This window comes from Chelonia mydas, chromosome 10, assembly GCF_015237465.2.
Source record: "Chelonia mydas isolate rCheMyd1 chromosome 10, rCheMyd1.pri.v2, whole genome shotgun sequence".
Taxonomy (NCBI): Eukaryota; Metazoa; Chordata; order Testudines; family Cheloniidae; genus Chelonia; species Chelonia mydas.
In genome coordinates, this window is record NC_051250.2 from 21,962,238 (window position 1) to 21,980,576 (window position 18,339).

Sequence of the window (18,339 nt, forward strand, 5' to 3'; positions counted from 1 at the left end):
ACACACACACACTTAAAAATCCCATACTTAAACTCACAAGAAATACAGCCATGGCAATTTAGCCAGAAAAGGAGAGAGAAAGAGGGAGGATGTGTAAAGAAAGAAATAATGCTGCACATTCATAAATCTTCATGAATTCATGAAGAATTCATGTGAAACTTGGAGAATAGCAACGTTTAAGATCTGCACTATTTCATTTCTAAATCCTCTCAGAATGGTAGTAGCAAATATCTCCAATGGTCAGTGATGGGACACTAAACAGGGAGGACTCTGCATTACTACAGAGAATTCTTTCCCAGTTGTCTGGCTGTTGGGACTTGCTGACATGCTGAGTGTAAACTGACCGCCACATTTGCGGTCGGGAAATAACTTTGCCCTGGGGCAGATTGGCACATACCACTGCAGCATGGGTCACTTGCAGATTTAAACTGCAGGAAATGATGGATTCTCTGTAACTTGAAGTCTTTAAATCATGATTTGAGGACTTCAGTAACTCAGCCGAGGTTTAGGTTTATGTGATGGGGTGTACAAACCCCACACTGGTGAGGCAAGGGTTAAGGTGTTCCTGTGGACACAGGAAGCCATGCCCCATCGCTCCTGCTGGGCACATTCCCAGTGGAGGGAGAGGTCAGAAAGGAGGAACTCAGCTCAGTCTAGGCTGACTGAGCAGGAGAACAGCTGGGTGCTGCAGCCTCCTGCAGAGAAACTGCTGGGGCTCCAAGCGGCCAGGTCCTGGATTCACAGTCAAGCTGCTGCAGGCCTTACAACCGCAGGGTCTGAGAATGATGAGTCGCTGCAGAGAGGGGAAGATGCTCCAGAGAGTGACCTGAGATGATGCCAAGTGACCCCAAGACAGACCCATGGCACAGATAGAGGAACAGCAGGGGTAGGAATTGACCCAGGGTACAGCCATAAGGGCACCTGTCCCTAGGCCACGTATCTGGACCATTATTTGAAGGTCCCTGGGTTGGAACCTGGTGGAGCAAGGTGAGCCCAGGTTCCTCTACCCCCAACCACTGACTCTTGCCGTTGGGTGACATTACTACAGACTAACTGCTAGGCAGGCAGCCACTGATTCTCCACTGGATGACACTGCCACTGGGTCTAGCCGGTAGGCAAGGCGTTCCCGGATGCTCACCGTTGGGTGACATTGCTACTGACTCTAGCCACTAGGCAAGGTGGCCATGGTCCCTCACCATTCGGTGACATTGGTACTGATTCTAGCCACTAGGCAAGGCAGCCACTGACTCTCACCATGGGAAGACATAGACTAGAGTATTGCCACTAGGCAGTCCTGTCGGCCTTGGACATAACCCCTCCCCCCCAAAGTCTCTTACAGGAGTCGATTCGTGAGGTTCTGGGCCTGCAATGTGCAGAGGTCAGACTAGAGGATCATGATGGTCCCTTCTGGTCTTAAAGCAGTGGTGGGCAACCTGCAGCCTGTCAGGGTAATCTGCTGGCAGGCTGTGAGACAGTTTGTTTACATCGACCAGCTGCAGGCATGGCCACCTGCAGCTCCCAGTGTCCGCAGCTCGCCATTCCTGGCCAATCGGAGCTGCGGGAAATGGTGGCCAGCCTGCACCGCTTCCTGCAGCTCCTATTGTCTTGGAACGGGAGCTGCAGGTGGCCGTGCCTCTGGCTGGTTGATATAAACAAACTGTCTCACGGGCCACCAGCGGATTACCCTGATGGGCTGCGTGTGGGCCGCAGGTTGCCCACCACTGCCTTAAAGTCTATGAGTCTAAGTCCAGTGTTCTCCGAGTATAAAAAATACCCATAAAGATTACCCTTAGGAGGTCATTTCTTCTGAAATGTTTATATATATTTACATATATAAGCAGTCATGTTTGTATTTGCCAGGATAATAATACACTAAAAATGTATTATAATGTAAATTTGATCACACAAGGCCTGATCCTGCACAACTGAATTCAATGGGAGTTTTGCTGTTGACTTAGTGGGAACAGAATCAAGGACTAATACGAACATCTGACTGGACATTTCTTATCAGTGGAGATGTCATACTTGATAGACCACCGTTGTCCTCCAGCCATACTGCAGCAATTGTGACCTGCAAAAATGCTTGAGCTATAGGCCCCTGGATTTAAAAGAGAAGAGGCTGGCAGAGGTTCTTTGAGAGGCGGCCCCATCTTTGGAACCTACCCCTCTACATGGTCTGAATTAAGTGGGTCTGTTGACCTTCAGGGCATATTGCAAGGAGTGTCTATTTACTTGGACTTTTGCAAGCCAGTACAGAATGCAGAGCAGATTACTCCAGATAAATCCCTTTGCATGCTGAGAATGCTGCACATCTAAGTCTGATCCTATTGATCTGTAGTACTCATCCCTGCTTAAATAGGTGTTTAATTTGGCCCATTATGCATACATTCTAATAGTAGTGATAATTATTTAGATACAGACAGTATCCTTTTGAAGACCATAAAGGTGTTTTGATTAAATTGTATTAAGAATTGAGAGTTCTCCAAAACTGATTTTTGCTAAGTTGATAACAGACCTAACCATTCGAAGGAAATAAAGAGTTAGTTTAAAAAGAGCTGCTCAACATTGTCTACAGCTTTATTAACTCTATGGAGGTGCAAATATTAGTTAGTTATCAATTTTTAAAGATGGATATTTCCATATTGGCGCTGTTATGGGTACACATGGGATTTGCTTAAATAATTCACCTGCTGATAGACGCACATTAGATAGTGTGACTAGAATAGGATATTTATTATTGTAGTAATGAGACCCCAAGACACAAGAACGTGGTAGTGAGGAGAGAGATCTTCTTTCTAAACACATGCAACCAAGTTCAGCACCAGAAACATTGTCACGCTAAAATATAGACTGCCTCAGTGAACAAGCTTTATCATAAAAAAATGTGCATGGTGGAGTTTAGGTTCTCTTTTGTAACTTGAAGATAAAGATTTTTTATGAGATTTATTTGTAATATTTATTAGTTCCCCATAAAAATATTTTGAATGCTTTGTTAATCCTACTAAAGAAGCAAATGGTATGTACAGAGGAACAGAATGAAAGCAATAGTTATCTTCCAATGGAAAAATACTACAGCATTTAATAGAAAATTATGTGCTTTCTGTATAAATTTATAGAGATTATATAAACTGTATAGGGTAATTTCTATAGGCCCTTATTATTTAATCCCCATGAAAGTTTATAGGAGCTTTCCATAATAGTTGGAGCATAATGTTCATTTTAAACAAATGCTTCCGTATATGAAAAGATGTAAATGGCTCCCTTTCTCAAGATTCAAAATTATATGATTATGAGATCTAGGTTCAGTTTAAAAGTATTGTGGACATCTAGGAAAACGACTATGTGTTGTGCTTACTATTAAAAGTTCTGGAAAAAGAAATAAAAAGCAAGACAATTGGGACGAGTGGAAGGATCTCCACTTAATCTTGTATGCTGACAGCAACTGGTTCAAGGTAGAAAGATGTAGTCAAAACTTTACTCTCCATATATGAAACACCACTTCCTCCTGGAATTTCAGATCCACGTCCAAATTTTTTATTTTTGCTCATCTCTGGTTCAGGGTCTACATTTTTAAAAAGTAATTAAAACGATGAACATATTCCAAATCACAGGAAATGTAGCTGGTTGAACCTGATTCTGCCCCATTGCAATCAATGAGAGTTTAGACATAGACATAAAAAGTTAACTGTACTGTCAGTTGAAGTTTGTGTATAAGCACAGTTTGTGCCATATGAGAAAATAAAGGAAAAGCCTTGCCAACCTTCACATTAAGTATCCTGGAATCTGCTATGCAGAAACACTTCTACCTCATTCTGCAGTCAACAGTCTACAGGGGGAATGCTGCACTTGCACAGAGCTCTGACTTCAGTGGGGCTCTGTGTGGGCCCAGCAACCAGCTCTCACACTGTACACTGCAGGATTGAAGTCTACGATTTGTTTGAGAAAAATTAGTAAGAGTAAAGTGACTACTTAAGTTGATGCACAACACAACTTTTTTGACTATTGAGTTGAAAGACAAGAAAGAAGAAAGGAGAAAAGTAGGGACTGCCTCATTAATAAGGATAAGATTTTGTCATGATTATTTTTAGTAAAAGTCAGGTCATGGACCTGGGCAACAAACAAAAATTCACAGAGCCTGTGAGTTTTACTAAAAATAACTGTCCAAGCCGTGGCAGAGGCGCACAGCCCCAGCTGTAGCCCCCACTGCAGGGCAGGGGCGCATGGCCCCAGCGGTGGTCCCCACCGCAAGCCGTGGGGCAGTGGCACATGGACCCTGCTGCAAGCCACGAGGCAGGGGCGCAGCCCCAGCTGTAGCCCCCGCTGCAGGGCAGGGGCGCATGGCCCCAGCGGTGGTCCCCACCGCAAGCCGTGGGGCACAGCGGCTTCTGCAGCAAGCCATGGGGCAGGGGAGCACCAACCCAGCTGCAGCCCCCACCGTGGGGCTACGTGGGGACATAACCCTGGCTCCAGCCCCAGCCAGGCCCCAGCCACGGCTTCAGCTGCTGACAGCTGAAGCTGAAGAAGTCACGAAGGTCCAGTAAAGTCATGGAATCTGTGACTGCCGTGACCTCCATGAGTAAATCGTAGCCTTACTCATTAATAGCTGTCTGTCCTTGCTACTACACTGCCCTATAAGCACTCCAAATACATTTATACAACTTACAGATACCTTGCATGATAAATATTTAATACTAAACAAGTATAAGAGAACATGGTGTGCATTTACAAAGTACAATTATTTTAGTAGGCAATAGTAAACGAACAAAAATTAAAAATCACAGAAATAAACATATGACACATGGAAAACTAATGAGAGGTTAAAACCCAAATCATCCCTAAAAACGAGAAAGCACAGCTATACTTAGGGCTTCTCTACATGGGAAAATTTATGAGCAAACTTTGACTGGTATAATTATACGGCTATAGTCATCCCAGCATAACTCTCTATGTGGACACTCTTATCCCCAAAACAAAAAAGTGTCCACACAGGAATACCTGTATAACCACAGAGGTATAATTATACCAGCAGAATTATGCTGGTAAACTTCCTTGTGTAGAGAAGCCCTTACACAAAAACTATGCAAAAAGAAAAAGAGTACTTGTGGCATCTTAGAGATTAACAAATTTATTTGAGTATAAGCTTTCGTGAGCTACAGCTCACTTCAGCAGAGGCTCCACTGAAGTGAGCTGTAGCTCACGAAAGCTTATGCTCAAATAAATTGGTTAGTCTCTAAGATGCCACAAGAACTCCTTTTCTTTTTGCGGATACAGACTAACACGGCTGCTACTCTAAAAACTATGCAGTAATCCTGCTGCATATATATCTCTGTGATCTGAACTATCTGTTGGAGATGCATCTTTACTAAACCCAGGTACAATCTTTGTGGTTTCAAATACAAACTTGAGGCTGGATCTGAACTTTGTAAGTAGCTCTGTATTTATAATGGAAGAAACCAAAATTCTGGATCTAAACATTCCTGAATGATGTGGTATTCAAATTGTATGACTTAAGAAATTTCTCCCTTCTTTTAAATTCTAATTTCTTATTCTTTAGCAGGATTGTCTGGCTGTACCTTTCTCAGTGTTTCTGAATGTGTGGCTTTCTACTTTAATCTCTGCCGTAATGCTGTGCCTCAAGATATCTTCCCTCCTTGGAATATTTGCCTCATGGGCTTTAAGAAATCTGCATTTTACCCTAAAATCATCTATCTAATTGCTGACTCACAGAACTATGTGAAATGCTCAGAAGGAAATCGGATACTCTGATACTACCAACAACAACAAAAAAACAGTCCTGCTTTCAAGATTTTTTTTTTTTAAGTCAACTGGAAATCCAGGCCAGATTCACAGACATTTCAGTGAACCTGGGCTTATTTATGGTTTCATGTCAGTAGAATGGTAAGTTAAAATTGGTGACAGGAATTGGGTGAAACTCAGAGCTTTTGGAGTTTGGGGTTTCACTGAACCTAAGGTATGTGAAATTATGTGGTCGAAAAATAAGAAAATGTCTGCACTAACCCTTTTGAGGCAAAATTACTAAGGTTCACACCAAGTCTTTGCACTGCCCATAAAGCAAAAGTCCCAGAAGCTAGAAGTCATTCTGCTGCAGGGAGCACAGGAGATCCCCCTCTTATTAATGCCGAGTGATTGAGCATCATAGACTATGTAAATGTTGTGTTTATAAAAAGGGGTAGGTGCATGTCCAGGAGGAGGATCTGTACAAAACAGAGGTAGACTTTGATAGCTGAACCACACAATGAGTAAACAAGACTGATGACCTTCCAGAATATTGCTACAGGCAAGCTCTTTGTGCTCATGTTTACTGGAAGGCTTCACTTTTTTTTGTGGGGGAGGGTGGAACAAATCTACAGCCATGTATTTAATTCATGTACTCTAACAAATGCTTTGCTGCATTAAATGTTGCCTTGCTAATGAGCATGTGCCTTGCATGAATGCAAGGAGTATCAGAGTATTGTAAGAACAATTGTAAAGGACCTTATATCCATTTATATTGCATGCTGGTTAGTAAGAAAACCTTGTGCAAGCAAGAAAAAGGTACTTGGTCCATTATGAAATGCATGCTTGGCTGTATAAAGAGCATTTCCTGATCATTACAGAGATATTTCTGTATTATTCCAGCCCTTGTAGGTGCACTGAATCTAGAGAGCCTCTGATATACTGTCCTAGAAACACATTTCAGGTACAGTATGTAGTTTGAGTTCCAGCACATTTTGAAATGGCAAGAATAGTCAACAAAATATCCAGTAGCAAAGTAAGTTCTCCTTGCAATTTGCATCTATTTGTAACATGTTGAAGCACTATTTCACACTATGCACAAGAGACAGTCGCGACATATTTTAATGATAAAAATCTCTCTTGTGAAAACATTTTACTCTATAGATCCCCATTAAAATACAGCCCTAACACTCTTCCCTCAACATAGGGATTTCTCTATAGAGCTATGTTGTTGAGGTTAAATTTTTCACAGGATGTTTGATATCGCTGCTGTAATGCTGACCAGATTAAAGGATCTGCTTGACGACAGTGTATTTTGGAAAAAGGACATTTTTAGTAAACGATTTTAAACATTAACCTAAGTGAATCACTGTCAGTTAACAATAGAAAAATACTTAGTTACTGTTTGTTACTGGTCAGCAAAAAAAGAAAGCTCAGAGGGGAATTCAGTCCGTAGATTAAGGCTCTCCAGCAAAACCTTTGCCAGCTTGCTTCAAACAATAAACACTTACATATGCACACACTTCAGAACAAATACTTACAAGCATACTGCCCTGACTAAACTCCCTAACTCCTTTTGCAGCATACACTCAGCTCAGTGTAAAATCTTTGATAGATTTCCTCAGGCAGGTTTTCTTTGGTTATGCCAAAGTCCTGGTCAGGAATTTAGAATTGACATAATCAGAGTATTGCCTCCACGACCACCAAAAAAGATGTACCAATAGGAACATGGAGTTAAGGGCCAGATTTACAGAGTTATTTAGGAACCTAAAGGCCTGGTCTACACTACAGGGTTAGGTCAAATTTAGCCGCATTAAGTCGATTTTAAAATGACTGCATCCACAGAACCAACCCCATTCCGTCGAGCTAAAGGGTTCTTAAAATCGACTTCCGTACTCCTCCCCGATGAGGGGAGTAGCGCTAAAAATGACCTTGCTGGGTTGAATTTGGGGTAGTGTGGACACAAATCGATGGTATTGGCCTCCGGGAACTATCCCAGAGTGCTCCATTGTGACCGCTCTGGACAGCACTTTGAACTCCGACGCAGTAGCCAGGTACACAGGAAAAGCCCCGGGAACTTTTGAATTTCATTTCCTGTTTGGTCAGATGGCAAACTCAGCCGCACAAGTGACCATGCAGTCCCCCCAGAATCGTAGAGCATTGAATGTTTCTACGCTCCCCCTATCATCTCCGTCTCTGAGGTTATTGCAGATGGTGAAAAAAAACACACTCGCGATTACATGTTTTCCGAGCTCATGCAGTCCTCCCGCACTGATAGGTCACAGCTTAATGCATGGAGGCATTCAGTGGCATAGGCCAGGAAAGAATTAAGTGAGTGCGAAGAGCGGAGGCAGGATGCGATGCTGAGCCTAATGGGGGAGCAAAAGGACATGATGAAGCATCTGTTGGAGCTGCAGGAAAGCCAACAAGAGCACAGAGCCCCGCTGCATTCACTGTATAACTGCCTACCCTCCTCCCCATGTTCCATAGCCTCCTCACCCAGATGCCCAAGAACGCGTGGGGGGGAGGAGAGGAGGCTCCAGGCACACAGCCACTCCACTCCAGAGTATGGCCTACGCAACAGAAGGCTGTCATTCAAACAGTTTGATTTTTAGTGTGGCTACAATAAGCAATGTGGCCTTGTCCTTCCCTCCTCCCCCACCCCACCCAGGCTACCTTGTCTGTTATCTCATTTTTTAAAAATTAATAAAGAAAGAATGCATGGGTTCAAAACAATAGTTACTTTATTTCGAAGGGGGGAGGGTGGTTGGCTTACAGGGAATTAAAATCAACAAAAGGGCTGGTTTGCATCAAGGAGAAACACACACAATTGTCACACCAAAGCCTGGCCAGTCATGAAACTGGTTTTCAAAGCTTCTCTGATGCGCAGCACGCCTTGCTGTGCTCTTCTAATTGCCCTGGTGTCTGGCTACTCAAAATTGGACGCCAGGCAATTTGCCTCAACCTCCTACCCTGCCATAAACATCTCCCCCTTATTCTCACAGATATTATGGAGCACACAGCAAGCAGCAATAACAATGGTAATGTTGGCTGTACTGAGGTCTGGCCAACAGCGCCAGCGAGCTTTTACACGTCCAAAGGCACATTCTACCACCATTCTGCACTAGCTCAGCCTATAGTTGAACTGCTCCTTACTACTGTCCAGGCTTTATGAGCCATGGGAGTAAGGGGTAGGCTGGGGTAGGTGTGACCACGCGGTGCTGCTGGCTGGGAGAGCAGCCTGAGGCAGAAGGAGAGCAGACTTGCAGCGGAAGCGGTGGGGCCGTACACCATGGACGAGGACGGCTAGCAGTCCTACTGCACCATCTGCTGCGAAGGCACCCAGGAGCTGCTGCTGTGTAGCAATGCCAGCTGCTGCAGGTGCTTCTGTGTCGAATGCTTGGAGGTCCTGGTAGGGCAAGGTACCTTGGCCAAGGCAAAAGAGCAAGAGCTCTGGAGCTGTTACATGTGTCAACCACAGAAGTGCTATGGGGTGTTACAGCGCCGACCGGACTGGAATATGCAAGGCTTCGTCACCAGTGACCAAGGACTGGAATATGATGCACCTAAACTCTAAAAAGGCCCGCACATTTCCCAGAGTCACTACCCTTGATAACAGAACATCAATGATTGCATTGGCTACTGGATCACAGCAGCCCCCACAGTAGACTTGCCCACAATAGTAGCGGTGACGGTGAGCTAAGTGGGGTCCATGCTTGCCGTGGTATGGCATCTGCACGAGTAACCCAGGAAGAAAGGCGCAAAACGATTGTCTGCTGTTGCTTTCACAGAGGGAGGGTCGACTGACAACATGTATCCCAAACCACCCACGACAATGTTTTTGCCCCATCAGGCATTGGGAGCTTAACCCAGATTTCCAGTGGGCGGCAGAGACTGTGGGAACTGTGGGATAGCTACTCACAGTGCACCGTTCTGTAAGTTGATGCTAGCCATGGTAATGAGGACACACTATGCTGACTTAATGCGCTTAGTGTGGACATACGCAATCGACTGTATAAAACCGAATTCTAAAAATCGACTTCTATAAAATCACCCTAATTTCATAGTGTAGACATACCCAAAGAGGCAGATAGGTGGTGAATGCGAATTACACTCCACTAGGAGTTAGGCTCCTAAATCCCACTTGGCCTCGTCTGCATTTTAGGTTTCTAAATGTTTTGTAAATCTGCCCCTAAATACCCTGAAATGTTGCTGAGTATTAAAACCTAAGATCATAAATAAAAACAAGTCTTTAGTGGTTTTACTCTAGGATTTGTTCCTGAAACTGATTTCAGTTGAGACTGTGTCTTTAGTGAGGACCAGGGCTAGACAAGCAGAATCTACAGGATGTTAGGATTTGAGATCATCTGGCTAAGGTATATGCAAAAGACTGCATAGCACCCACCTATGCTATATTTGACTACAGTCAATATTTTAAGCCCTCAATTTCATTATCACATAAAAGAAAGAATAATACTTTTAAAAAGACAACATTGGCACCATCAGTCACTTCGCATAACTGAATTAAGCCTGAGGGATTTAAATATGCCATGGGATAAGTGTCTCCCACTTTACAAACAAAATCAGCATCTTGATGTTTATTTTAAATACATCCTTCTGTATTAATTTAGCAGCAGGAAACCTCTATCCTGTGACAATGGCATTATCTTTTAATTACATATCTGATTTTAAGTAGCATGTTACAGCTGTACCAACTAATAGTGACATAGTTAAGGATTTGTTAATGTTTCCGCAATTAATCCTGTTTTCAGGTGTGTTTGATTTAACTAAAAATTAAGTTTGTTGTAGGCTGAAACAGAGCACTAAAGGACCCAATTCTACCCTCAGAGTAACAGCCGTGTTGGTCTGTATTCGCAAAAAGAAAAGGAGTACTTGTGGTACCTTAGAGACTAACCAATTTATTTGAGCATAAGTTTTCGTGAGCTACAAAAGCTTATGCTCAAACAAGTTGGTTAGTCTCTAAGGTGCCACAAGTACTCCTTTTCTTTTTGCGAATTTTACCCTCTTATATCCATGCAAATGTGAACACTGTTTATATCCATGTATATGGAAGCGACACATTTAAACCAAAAAAAGGTTCTACTATTTAAGGTACACCGTGAGTGGGAATTCCAGATTCGGATGTATTTGCTGACGTCATTGATTAAATGGTGTAAATTTAAAAAAAGATTTATCAAGTGATTATCTGTTGATATGGATCAATGTAAGTACACTGACATTATCTCAGAAAGGTCTTATGTGCAGCACACAAGGCTGACAATGGTTTCAATAGGTGCAAATAAGCAACGCACATTTCCTAGAAGAAGATCTGCCTGCCTCCAGAAGGAAACGTTGACACCTGCAGTTTCTGCTAACTTGCTAGACTGACTTCACAACATCCTTTTGCAGCAGCTGTTCATACACTCATGTCCAGTGCTGCTGTCCCAGGCCAATCTCAGATGAAGAATGGCATATCAGAAACAATAGCTGTGTCCTACCAGAGTGGCAGAAATTCTAGGATAGAAGAATAGACATGCTGATGAATTTCAGAAGCCTAATTTATATGCACCTGTTTTCAACCTGTGAAACAGATCCTGGACAAAACTGCACAATGCAAAAATTTGGGTTAGCCTAGTCTTCACACTGTGACTGCGGAGCAGCAATGCAGATGGTCAAACGTGGTGGAGGAGTCACAATTAGAAGACTGGAGGGTGGACTGCAACACCTTGCCACCTCAATGATGCAGCAGTTCGATGGCTGAACAATCTAGCTACTGAATTGGGGAGCACATGAAAGAAGAAGAATAAACCTCCAAACCGCAAACACGTTTGTATAACATCACAACTCTTATACACTTAGGGAATTTATAAAGGAAGTTGACAAGGGGCCAAATTTATCCATAGTGCCTCTCCACTGACTCAAATGGGTGAATTTAGTTTAAGAAGTCACCCCTTAACTTTTTTTTATTTGTATTACAAATTTAACATTAGTTATATACTGAATATAATTTGTTTGTATGTTGGGAAAACTAATGAAATACTCATTGCATCTGCTGGGCTGTGGTATGCAGATGTTCATTAATATTAAATTATGTGTTAAATTTACCTTGATTTTCCAAAGTAAACCAATCATCCTTAATGACACGGTTAATACATTTCACCCCAAACGTAGCCTCCCTTTAAAGTTATATGACAGTTGTAAACTTGCTTCTTATTGCAGCTTTATGGAAGTGAGTTCTCTCTTATCAATCCTTCCAGACCTGATTTTTTTTTTTTAAATGGCACTTAGTCCTAACAAAATATATAGCTTCTTGCATGCAGGGTATCCAGATCACAGCAAGAGTTAAAATTATATTGGTTCTGAAGGAGAGCCAAGCAAAGAGTTTTCCAGCTACCTGTGTTTTTGTGGTAGAATCCAATGAATTCTTTTATCACTCTGTTCTTTATATCTGATATTTCAGACACTTTGGTCACATCTTGCGCTTTTCGCTATGTATTTTAAATTTGTGAACTTGTACTCATAATTGCCATACCCACCGGGCACTTTGCCACAGAGTCAACTTTTTGTATAATTACAGAAAGAAAAGGAGTACTTGTGGCACCTTAGAGACTAACAAATTTATTTGAGCATAAGCTTTTGTGAGCTACAGCTCACTTCATCGGATGCATTCATTGGCACCCTGACAGCAGGACTGTCTGGCTATGTAGACTCCCTCCTCAGGCCCTACGCTACCAGCACTCCCAGCTATCTTCGAGACACCACTGACTTCCTGAGGAAATACAATCCATCAATGATCTTCCTGAAAACACCATCCTGGCCACTATGGATGTAGAAGGCCTCTACACCAACATTCCACACAAAGATGGACTACAAGCTGTCAGGAACAGAATCCCCGATAATGTCACAGCAAACCTGGTAGCTGAACTTTGTGACTTTGTCCTCACTCATAACTATTTCACATTTGGGGACAATGTATACCTTAAAATCAGCGGCACTGCTATGGGTACCCACATGGCCCCACAGTATGCCAACATTTTTATGGCTGACTTCGAACAGCGCTTCCTCAGCTCTCGTCCCCTAATGCCCCTACTCTACTTGCGCTACATTGATGACATCTTCATCATCTGGACCCATGGAAAAGAAGCCCTTGAGGAATTCCACGATGATTTCAACAATTTCCATCCCACCATCAACCTCAGCCTGGACCAGTCCACACAAGAGATCCATTTCCCGGACACTATGGTGCTAATAAGCGATGGTCACATAAACACCACCCTATACCGGAAACCTACTGACTGCTATTCCTACCTACATGCCTCCAGCTTTCATCCAGACCACACCACACGATCCATTGTCTACAGCCAAGCTCTATGATACAACCACATTTGCTCCAATCCCCTCAGACAGAGACAGACACCTACAAGATCTCTATCAAGCATTCTTACAACTACAATACCCACCTGTTGAAGCGAAGAAACAGATTGACAGAGCCAGAAGAGTACCCAGAAGTCACCTGCTACAGGACAGGCCCAACAAAGGAAATAACAGAAGGCCACTAGCCATCACCTTCAGCCCCCAACTAAAACCTCTCCAACGCATCATCAAGGATTTACAACCTATCTTGAAGGACGACCCATCACTCTCACAGATCTTGGGAGACAGGACAGTCCTTGCTTACAGACAGCCCCCCAACCTGAAGCAAATACTCACCAGCAACCACACACCACATAACAGAACCACTAACCCAGGAACCTATCCTTGCAACAAAGCCCGTTGCTAACTGTGTCCACATATCTATTCAGGAGACACCATCATAGGGCCTAATCACATCAGCCACAATATCAGAGGCTCGTTCACCTGCACATCTACCAATGTGATATATGCCATCATGTGCCAGCAATGCCCTTCTGCCATGTACATTGGTCAAACTGGACAGTCTCTGCGTAAAAGAATAAATGGACACAAATCAGACGTCAAGAATTATAACATTAAAAACCAGTTGGAGAACACTTCAATCTCTCTGGTCACTCGATTACAGACCTAAAAGTGGCAATACTTCAACAAAAAAACTTCAAAAACAGACTCCAACGAGAGACTGCTGAATTGGAATTAATTTGCAAACTGGATACAATTAACTTAGGCTTGAATAGAGACTGGGAGTGGATGGGTCATTACACAAAGTAAAACTATTTCCCCATGTTTATTCCCCTCCCCCCCCACACACTGTTCCTCAGACGTTCTTGTCAACTCCTGGAAATGGCCCACCTTGATTATCACTACAAAAGGTTCCCTCCCCCTCCGCTCTCCTGCTGGTAATAGCTCACCTTAAGTGATCACTCTGGTTACAGTGTGTATGGTAACACCCATTGTTTCATGTTCTGTATGTATATAAATCTCCCCACTGTATTTTCCACTGAATGCATCCGATGAAGTGAGCTGTAGCTCACGAAAGCTTATGCTCAAATAAATTTGTTAGTCTCTAAGGTGCCACAAGTACTCCTTTTCTTTTTACGAATACAGACTAACATGGCTGCTACTCTGAAACCTATAATTACAGAAGTGTTCTTGTTCTGTTTACTCTCCGGAATCTAAAACTTGGATTTGAGTAGCAAGCTTCAGAAGCAGGATTCTGAATATTTTAACTTATAGTAGATAAACAAATTTCTCTTTCTTCTGCAAATTATGCCCTTGATTTTGTCACTGAATCTGAAAGGACAGACTCCTACACTCACACGGAACCCCAATGAAGTCTATGGGGCTGTATGTGGATGCAGGAATCTGCATGCATGCAACGTCTACAGGAGTGATTGGGGCTTTATATTTCTTTTCTGCTGAGTAAAACCAGAAGTAGACATATGTTATATCTGACATTTTAAAATCTATGTTAGATGGTAAAATTCAGAATGTTGTCATCTCTGTTTTGCTTAACAGTTTCTTGAAAATAAAAATATTATAGAATAATATACATTATTTGAAAATTATGTAGAAAATTGAGGTAATTTATATTCCTACAAGTGTCTGTGTCACATGTGTGAGTTTAGAAGTACAAGAGGGGTAAAATATCCACCAGAGACAAACATTTGTGAGGCATTTCGCCAGCACAGACTGGTTTTCATACATGAATTTAAGAAAGGTTACGTAATCCTATCAAATGTTATAAGACCCAATCTGTCTGGTGCAGAGAGCCCTCAATTTCCTTTGATTTAAAGGGGAGTTGAGGGTGCTCAGTTAATAAGCAAGAGTCTATGAGTTAATAATAAGGAGTTGAAAGCATGAGAGGTAAAATCTAATAGCAAATACATGCATAATGTCATAAGTGATAAAGCAAAGAAATAATTTACTGTACTAAAAAAGCTGTTGCTATAATTTGCTGATGTTTAGAACTGTGGTGTTATTTCTAGCATGAAGAAATCAGAGATGGACCAAATTAGCTGAAAAGTGCTAAATGAGCTTGTTAACATGTACTGACTATCCCATTAATCTTCCCCTGACAAACATTGGGAAAAGAGCCTTTTTGTAGCCACATTTTCAGTAGCTTTATACATTTATACGTTGCTTATGTGGTTTTAGAAATGTAAAAATATTAATTTAAAATTAACACTGGAAATATTTTTTTTCTTTGCTTACAAACCAGATCACTACCATATTGTACATTTGTTTCTTCTGTGTATACATCTTGGGGAGGGGAAATAGCTTTGCTTGCTTGTTGCTTCAGCTGATATGGCACTGTTTGATCTATCTTCATCGAGGAACAAAAAATGCAGTTTGAAAGTACATGGCTTGCTGTCTTCATGTCTTTTTATGTTTTATAGCACAGCTATCTAGAATACTGGTGTGCATGGTGTGTTTTAAAAAAAGATAAGTAGGAGAGAATTCAGAATAAGCAGAGGCATGTTCTCTGCGTCTGTGTTTCCTCATTTCCTCACTTTAATTTCTCTAACATCTTACCCACTGTGATAGGCTCTTCTAAAGGAATGGAAAGAATAGCCTCTCCCAAAGGGTAAGTGATTGAACACAGGTTAGCTAATGGATTTAACCTTTTCCAGAACACAGACCTGAGGGAAAATAACATTTGGTAGTCACAACATACAGTAGCCCCACCAGGAAAACACTCTGTGGTTTAGACCATTTCAGCAGAGTTTTCTTTCTCTTTTAAATGAGTCCCATGATTGGAAGAGTTTGAAAATTTGTAAGTCAGTACTCATATGCATTGGCAAAGTTGCGTAGGGGGTTGCACAGTGCCTGCTTCAACTGGGGTTTGCTTTTTATAGTGATATCAGACTAGTACTTGCTTGAATATTAACTATCACACCAAACGAGAAGTACCAGAAACCACTATGGATCTGGCTAGCTATGCATTTATACAGTGCTCTTCCATGTTATTTTTGAACAATTTAAATATTCAGATTATAAGGTCCTTGAGTTCTTATTCCATATGGCAAAATTCAGTAGTTTTAAAACAAATTGGTGGAAAGGTTATGCTAGTAAAAGGTGCCCAGTTGGGCAGCTCTTTGTTTGTCCATGGAATAGATAAGAGTGCTGGCAACAACAGTGCAGACTTCCTCACAGTACACTGCCCCAATCCTGGCATGTAGGAGCCCTTTCTACCAGCAAATTAATAGTTCATTCTCTACACCCCATTCAGTTATAGATTCATAGATTCCAAGGCCAGAAGGGACCATTGTGATCATCTAGTCTGACCTGTATAATGCAGGCCATAGAACTTCCCCAAAATAATTCATAGAGCATATTTATAGCAAAACATCCAATCTTTATTTAAAAATTGTTAGAGATGGAGGATCCATACCATGAGCTGTGGTAAATTGTTCTAATGTTGAATTATCCTCACTTAAAAATTTACAGTATATTTCCAATCTGAATTTGTCTAGCTTTAACTTCCAGTGATTGGATCATGTTATACCTTTGTCTGCTAGATTTAAGAGCAGGGTGGATAAAAATCAATGATTTTTTTAAAAAAAATCAGATTTTTTAAAATTTAAATGAGAATTTTTTAATTTAAATCAGATTTTTTGATAAAATGCTTTTTGAGGAAAATACCTATCTAAAGATAGTTTTAATTAAGATACATTATAGCTCAAAGATATCTCATCATGGAATAGGGATTATAAATTCTAATTCTATAGTATGAGACAATATATTCATGTAATGTTTAAAAAAAGTTTTGTAAATGAGTTCCAATAGTTCATGGATTAGGGACCCAATCTTATGGGGTTCCAGGGGATTCTGTATAGATTATTTAGGTTAATATTTCTGTCTACTCAATGGGACTCAGTGCTCAGTCTAGAAGATACCATTAGAGATGCTTAGTTTTGCAGTTCTCAAACTGTGGATTTGTGTCTCCAGAGATAACATGCTTGTTAACTGCAAAAATGTTTTTAAATAAATAAATAATATATAGAGGTGAGAAATAACAGACCGGAACCCTATTCTCCCTCTGCAAATTTGTGTACACAGAGTCCATCCCTTACCTCTCTCTAAAAGTGCAAAGTTTCAAAAAGTTCAATGAATAGAACATTGTTTGGGGCGGAATAGATCTGGACAAGAAGAAGAAGTCTAGAGATAAATGTGAGAAGGGAGGGACAGGCAGTAGAAACAAAAGTGAAATTGTTTGGCAGCATATTCCAGAAGTCTTGAGGTCTTTCTGAGTGTAGCCTTCATTGATTTGAGATCTACCATACCATTCTCTCACTAGAAGGGAACACCTATAATGGCAGCAGGCCATAAAAGAGACCCAGTTTGGGAATAAGAACCATTCAAGAGATATATGTTTGCTGATGATGTTTTAAAGTAAGTCACACCAGTGAACTGGTGGAAGTCACTTAAGCACTTGGATTCAGAGACTGTTGAAGTGTAATCTCACTTTTAACAGCAGTAGCTTCTTCTGCCAGTGTAGAAAGAATATTTTCTTCCTTTGGAGTAATTCATTCCAAATTGAGAAATTGTTTGGGACCTGAAAAAGCAGGAAAGCTTGTTTTTCTTTTCCAGATTATGAACAAACAGGAAAACGAAGGTGAAGATGACTGAGTTAGCTGCAGAAGCCAATATTTTAAGTTTCTCATGTTGACCTGGCTCGCATAGTCAATTTAATTTATTTTTTTAAAAATATTTCATTTAACTGTTTTAGTTAAAAACAATTTTAACAAAAACAAACTTGATTTTAAAAAACTTGAATGTTTAACTAAATTCAAAAATACATATGCTGGTTTTGTTAAAATATTATATGTTTGCTGTTGAAGAAAAAAATGCAGAATACATAATGTTGTTGTTTTAGTTAAATAAAACAATTTAAATGTCTGTCTGGTGATGTTCTCCTCCTAATACAACATGGCAAGAAAATCCTGCAAATATTAATGATTAACCTGTTGAATTGGAGATATTTATGAAGTCATTTATGAAGTCATCCTTCAATTACCTTTGGTAAATGAAATAACCAAACAATCATTAATTTTCTGATATAGCTGTAAAACTAATCTGAAAAGTTTTCAAAATAAATCACTTAAAAATATATAGTGTGTACCTTCTAAAAATGAAACCTACCTATATCTCTGAGTTGTGAAGAATATATATTAAGTTTATAACAAC

At 41.0% G+C, this 18,339-nt stretch overlaps 1 long non-coding RNA gene across 8 annotated transcripts in view; it reads left to right on the top strand.

Moving 5' to 3' along the window:
• Nucleotides 1-18,051, top strand: part of LOC119567263 — a 46,380-nt gene extending 28,329 nt beyond the window's left edge. Inside the window, exons 2-4 of one of the 8 annotated variants that reach the window (XR_005227205.2) lie at nt 5,555-6,772; nt 15,697-15,736; nt 17,743-17,800. This is a non-coding gene — a long non-coding RNA (uncharacterized LOC119567263). Of the gene's footprint in view, nt 1-5,554; nt 6,773-8,741; nt 9,490-11,327; nt 12,433-15,696; nt 16,678-17,742 lie in introns of those variants that run through there. The other 7 variants (XR_005227208.2, XR_005227206.2, XR_005227204.2 and 4 more) reach the window with 7 other exon arrangements.
• The last annotated feature ends 288 nt before the right edge of the window (nt 18,052-18,339 follow it).